Source organism: Musca vetustissima, unplaced genomic scaffold, assembly GCF_032173495.1.
Source record: "Musca vetustissima isolate MV318-11 ecotype Yass unplaced genomic scaffold, APGP_CSIRO_Mvet_v1 utg2170, whole genome shotgun sequence".
NCBI classification, from domain to species: Eukaryota; Metazoa; Arthropoda; class Insecta; order Diptera; family Muscidae; genus Musca; species Musca vetustissima.
Window position 1 is genome coordinate 163,620 of NW_026879717.1, and position 7,568 is coordinate 171,187.

The window sequence follows — 7,568 nt, forward strand, 5'->3', positions numbered from 1 at the left end:
AAAAATCGCTTGGAACACGTGTCTAAAATCATAAAACTACCGAAAATATAGAACATCCTTAAATATGAATGATCCAATATTATTTTTTGTATGAGAACTAACTCATTTCGGTAAAAAAATATGTCTAAAATACTGAAATTTGGTTTTCGCATTGTGCAGCTCATATTCTTACCAAAAATTCATATTCTTACTAAGAAATTATATGTTCAAATTTTTCTTAAGTTTGATCCGCCATATTGGATCCAGTTTATGCGACTTTCAAAAGCTGACTTCTAACTAACTTACTTAGCTGGCATGCCCTCAGGCCCGTCGGTCTTGTACGGAGTTCCACCAATTTGAAAGACCATGTTGTCTTTCACTTGATCTTTCCATTGAATTTGAGGCCTTCCCCTTCTGCGTGAACCATCAGTTGGCTCGCTTTTAAATGCCTTTTGAGCTGGGGATCCTGATCCATTCTCACAACATGACCTAGCCAACGTAGTCGCTGCAGTTTGATACGTCTGACTATGTTGATGTCCGATAAAATATGGTACAACTAATAGTTCATGGTTCATTCAACGGCGATATTCACCGTCGACCCAGATCGACCCGTAGATCTTTCGGAGAATTTTTCACTCATACACTCCAAGAGCTGCCTCATCTGGTTGGGTAAGTACTTATGCTTCAGATCCATATAACTGCACGGGTAGTATGAGCGTCTTGTAGAGTGTGAGCTTGGTCTGGCGAGAGGTAACCTAGTCTCTGAATTGCTTACTTAGACCATAGCAGCATTTGTTGGCCAACACTATTCTCCTCTGTATTTCAAAACTGATGTCCCCCCGAAATGAATTTTTTTCACAGTAAATTTTTGTTTGCAACGGCGAATTTTTTAATTTTGTACTACCTGCCCCCCCCCTCGAAATGAAATCCTGTGTACGTTGCTGCTTCCGAAGTTATGTCAAAACATGAACAAATTGCAGTCACTTGGTTTGGAAAACTGGGATAAAGCATTCAAAATATTGAAGATGAGACGGTAAAAATTTATAGTACCTATACGAAAACGTGGGATCATATATCCCATTTATAATACCAAACATACTAGTAGTAGTAACAGTTGTTGTCAACAATTTCAATGCTCTATTTATACCCTTCTCTATTTACACCACATGTCTTTGTGCATAATATGCATAGAAAATAGTTGGAGAAAATCGGTTCAGATTTAGATATATCTCCCGTATATATTTTCGTCCAATTTTATCTAAATGCAACATTTTGCACATCGTACTTAATTAGCTTCTAATTGATTTACGAGAAGTTTTGTTGAAATCGATTCAGATTGAGATATAGATCCTATATTTTGTCCGATTTTATGTGACTGAGACAAAATTTTGGACAGTGTATTTAATAAGGGCAAGATATGTTTGTAACAGGCAAAAGGAATAGGGGTATACCCATGGTTCCTTTTAAGAATATCCGTCCGTCCGTTGTATTTTTGTGAGCAAAGTACAACTCGCATTTATAATCCGATTTGGATGAAATTTGGTACAGGTCTCTTAATTGACCCAAGGAGGAACCCTTTTGAAATTGAAGAAATCGGTTCGGATTTAGATATCCCATATTTTTGTCCGATTTTACCTTATTAGTGCACCTAACTCCCAATATTGGTCCAATTGAGACAAAATTTTGCACAGAGTACAGACATAAGTCCTGATTGATGTATGCGAAGTTTTGTTGGATTCGGTTCAGAATTAGGTATAGATCCCACATAGTTTCGTCCGATTTTATGTAAATGATGCTCCAAAGATCCAAAATGAGACTGGTTTTTAAATTGGTTTAAATATCTATGTAATTCACACATTAAATTTTGTTCGATTCATAGATCTCTTTTATGTACCTAAGTTGGTGAAGGGTATCATGCAGTCAGCCCAGTCCTATTTTTCGATATATCATCCATATAAAATTCTCGAACGATTTTAAATAGTTTAAGGTCCGTCCGGTCGAACTTATTGTATATTTTTAATACTTTTTATAGTCTGATCATGGAAAATCTGAATTTTGAAATAAATTTAAATTTCTGACCATTAAGCTGTATGTGTCATCAATTAAAATATAATTTGATGTAATTTTGGATATATAAAGAAGAAAAAAATTCATTGATTCGCGTTGTGGATTTTTTTGGTCACACATTATAGTATTTTCAAAGGTTTATTATTATTACTAGCAAAGTACCCGCTACTTCGTATGCGGAAAGGGAATAAAAAAAATTTTCATATGGAAATCGTGAATACCGTATAATTAATTGCACTATAGTTCTGAATTCCATCTCTATTCCTACATTTAATATCAAGTTTATTACCATTAAGTACTCTTCATACACATAAGCACTATTTTCCGAAATCCACACTTTAGCAAAAACGTACAGGTTCCACATATAATTCCATTTAGAACTTTTCGAACACATAAGTATACATTTTCAAGACTACCTCTATACCGTCACCTCCACTAAATTTAGTACCAAAAACCCTTTGGACGTTCTTTCTAACTCTCTGTCAATGACCAACATTCTAAATTTTAGGTTTCCAGCTCTCTCCGTAACCCAAATTCAAATTATTCCAAATTTAGTGAATTTTGTATTCTGTTTACTATTGGTACACAAAAATTCGAGTTTCCAAAGTTGTCTCCATAGCTCAATACTACACTTCAACAGTAATCTAAGTTCCAAATCTCAAGATTCAACCAAATCCAAATTGTTTCAAATTTAGTACCATTTAGTAATTCTCATACTCATAGGTAAGAATTCCTAAAACTACATCAATCCTACACTCTAAAAGTAATCTTATTCCACCAAAGTCCAAACTGTTCCAAATTTAGTGATTTTCGTACTCATAAGTACAAATTTCTTTCAAATAGTCAAAATTTAAGAATTTCAGCTCTGTGAGAAACCATTTCGCACTTTTCGTACCCATATACCAAACCAATCTCAATATTCCAAATCTGCTTTCAATCGTAAGTCCAGCTCTATCTGTTCACTAAACTGTACCATATTTGTTACCATTCTGTACTTTTCCTACAATCCCAGAGTAACCTAAGTTGCAACTTTCAAGATTCGAGTTCTACACGTTCACCAAACCTTAGGTCCACATTTAAAAATTCCAGCTCTATTCGTTCACCAACATCCAAATTGTTCCATTTATTACTTTTCGTAGACGTAAGTATGAGTTCGAATTTCCAACACTGTCTTAATCCTTTGCTATAAGAGTAATTTTATTTTCAAATCCATCCATCTCTATCCTTTCACTCAAATCTAAATTGTACTAAACTTAGCACCGTTTAGTACAGATAATTACATATTTTTAAAAGTACCTCATCCTACACTCCAACCTTATTTTTAAGTCCAAATATTAGGATTCCCGCCCACACAAAACGAATTGTATCATATTTAGTACCAATTAGGTCTTCTCGTATCCATAAGTACGAAATTCCAATACTTCCTTAATCTTGTAATTTTAATTCCAAATTTATGTTTACTATCTCTATCCGTTAACTCGAATCAAAATTGTACCAACTTTTTTTTACCATTTAGTACACATAATGACGAATTTTAAAAAATTACCGACATTCTGCACCAATTACCAATTCTGCACTCAAACTGTAATATTAATTCAAAATTTCAGAATACAGCCCTATCCGTTCACACATTTGTAAGCTTTTCGGTACCATTTAGTACTTTTTGTTTCTATAATTAAAAATTTCCTAAACTATGTCAATCCTACACTCCAACAGTAATTTTATTAAAAAATTCGGGAGTCCAGCTCTATCCATTCACACGTAATCAAGTTGTACCAAATATAGTACTATTTAGTACACATAGGTAATATGGTTCCATATCTCAATTGTATATTCAAACATCAACCATTAGTCCAAATTATGGGTTTCCAGCTCTCTCCGTTCACCCAAATCCATCTAGTGCCATTTAGTACTTTTCGTACACACAAATACGAGTTTCCAAAGATGTCTCTCTTCAACAGAAATCTTAATTCCAAATTTCAGGTTTTCAGTTTTATCCTTTCAAGCAACATCCAAGTTGTACTAAATTTAGTACCATATAGTACCTTTCGTAACAATAACTACGAATTTCATAATCTACCTCAGTCCTACACTCCAACAGTCATTTTAATTCCCAATTTGAAGACTTCAGCTCTATCTGTTCACCTAAATCTAACTTCGACCAAATTTGGTACCATTTAGTACTTTTCGTACAAATAAGTACGATTTTTTAAAGCTAATTCCGATTATCAAGATTCCATCTCTACACACTCTACTGAAGGTAAATAGTACGGAATTTAGTACCATTTTACACTTTTTATACACATATAAGTACGAATGTCTTAAACCATTTCCGTACATCAACACAACTTCCCAACCTGTATTCCATTTAGAATGTCAAGACTCCAGCTATATATGTTCAATATATTATACAATAGGAACTAAATTCAGTAAAGTTTAGTACCTTTAGTACACTTATAGGTCGAATTTTCAAAAACCCTTTTGCACATCTTTCTAACTTTCCATCAGTGACCAACATTCCAAATTTCAGAATTCTAGCTCTTCCCGTTCGCTAATAAAAAGGGTACCATATTTGGTACATTTTAGTACTTTTCGTACCCTTCTACTTCCAACAAAACTTCCTGCATACCCCGATCCTACACCCCCATAATGATTCCAAATTCAAATTTAAATGTACCAAATTTAGTACACAGTAGTACGAATTTCCAATACTTCTTACTAAACCCACACCCCCAGTTATCCTAAATCCAAGTTTCAGAATTCCAACTCTATCGGTTCATCCACAATTCAATTTGTACCAAATTTAGTACACTGTAGTACGAATTTCCAAAACTTCATACTTAACCCAAACCTACACTCCACAGTGATGAATTTCCAAAACCTCCTACATACCCTAACCCTACAACCCCACAGTGACCCTAAATCCAAGTTTCAGGATTACAACTCTATCCGTTCACTCACAATTCAAATTGTACCAAATTTAGTACACAGTAGTACGAATTTCCAAAACCTCCAACTTACCCCAAACCTACAACCCCACAGTGATCCTAAATCCAAGTATCAGGATTCCAATACTATCGGTTCGCCCACAATTCAAATTGTACCACATTTAGTACATAGTAGTACCAATTTCCAAAACTTCCTACATACCCCAATCCTACACCCCCACAGTGATCCTAAATCCAAGTTTCAGGACTCCAACTCTATCTGTTCATCCACAATTCAATTTGTACCAAATTTAGTACACTGTAGTACGAATTTCCAAAACTTCAGGATTACAACTCTATCGGTTCACTCACAATTCAAATTGTACCAAATTTAGTACACAGTAGTACGAATTTCCAAAACTTCCTACTTACCCCAAACCTACAACCCCACAGTGATCCTAAATCCAAGTATCAGGATTCCAATACTATCGGTTCGCCCACAATTCAAATTGTACCACATTTAGTACACAGTGGTACCAATTTCCAAAACTTCTTACATACCCCAATCCTACACCCCCACAGTGATCCTAAATCCAAGTTTCAGGATTCCAACTCTATCGCTTCACCTACAGTTCAAATTGTGCGATATTAAGTACACAGTAGTACGAATTTCGAAAACTTCTTACTTACCCCAAACATAAATGCTAAATCCAAGTTTCAGGATTACAACTCTTTCGGTTCACTCACAATTCAAATTGTACCAAATTTAGTACACAGTAGTGCGAATTTCCAAAACGTCCCACTGAACCCAAACTTTCACCCCCAGAGTGATCCTAAATCCAAGATTTAGGATTCCAACTCTATCTATCCCACAATTCAAATTGTACCAAATTTAGTACACATTAGCAAAAATTTTTAAAACTTCCTACATATCTCGATCTTACACCCCAACAGTGATCCAGACTCCAAATTTCATGATTCTAGCTCTATTGGTTTGCATAAAATTCAAATTGTACCAAATTTAGTACCCATGAATAAAAATTACTGAAACTGGGTAAAAAAATTCCAAAATTACGTACATTCCCAATCCTACACTCCGACGGATTTCAGGATTCCAGCTCGATTTTTATCTCCAAATTAAATTTGTACCAAATATAGTATCATATAGTACTTTTCGTACACATGAGTACACGCTTCCAAAACCATCTCCTTAAATGGACTCCACATCTAATCCCTAATTCGCATTCCAAATTTCAAGTTTTTAGCTCTATCAATTCACATGGTACGAAATTGTACAAAATTAAGTACATTTTAGTAATTTTCGGATATTTATAGTTCGAATTTCCAAAAACCCGTTGATACATATATCCTACACTCAGCGACCACCAATCCAAATTTCAGAGTTCTAGCTCTACCGGTTCGCCAAATACAAATGGTATCACATTTAGTACTTTTTAGTACTTTTCGTACCGTTCTAGTACGAATTTCCAAAAACGCTTTTGTACATCTTCCTAACTTTACATCAGTGACCCACATTCCAAATTTCAGAATTCTAGCTCTTCCCGTTCGCCTAATACAAAGGGTACCATATTTGGTACATTTTAGTACTTTTCGTACCCTTCTAGTTCGAATTTCCAAAAACCCAGCCTTATCTCACGCCTACACACCAACATCAACCCACACTCAAAATTTCAAGCTTCTAGCTTTAGCCGTTTCGTCTGGGCGATGATCTGTCAGTCAGTCACTCACTCACTCACCCACTCACTTAACACTAAGCTCTTTTATATATATAGATAATATCGAATTATTATTTTGAAGGCTTTATATTTTCCTCGTGATATAGACAATTTATGTGACGTTTTTAACGCGTTACTTACAAAATTCTAATCCCTGCCAAAACTTACAGGTGTTACAGAATAACAAATTTAATGTATCTAAAATATGACATGTTAAATTTAACAGTTTGCAAATCATCAAATATTCGTCGGAGACTTCATTTGTGATCAGAATAAAATCCTATGTTGATTTATTACAATATCTCAGAAATGTATTAGAATTACATGACATTGGTCCACCTTATTCCCATTTTCAATTTTTTAGCGACATGTTCACATCGAAGTGGTCGTAATTTTATGTCATATCTTCATATTTTGCTTTTATCGTACATAGCATTTCCTCCAAAACGACAATAACTTAATTAACCCATCATTACAGTGTATGTCAACGCGTGACCGGTTTCACTGTAATTATTTAACACAATAAACAAAATTAAACCAGTTGCTTGCTACTTGACAGTCAATGTTTTTCTTTTTCAGTAGCAATTATGAGCTTAACAAGCCACAGACTTGCTAAATACGAACAATAAATGTCCGCAGGTAACACATAAATAAATATATAAAAATGAGATAATATTATTATAATAACAGCTGACATAATCAACCGGTAAGTGGATTTATGTGACATTGAAAGATGACAGAAAAAACCAAACCTAAAATGGAAATAATATTCCTTTTGTTCAACATAAAAGCATAACTAATTTTTATTAAATAGTATTTTTTGATACAAAACGGAAATGCCGACATTGTTTGGGCTTTC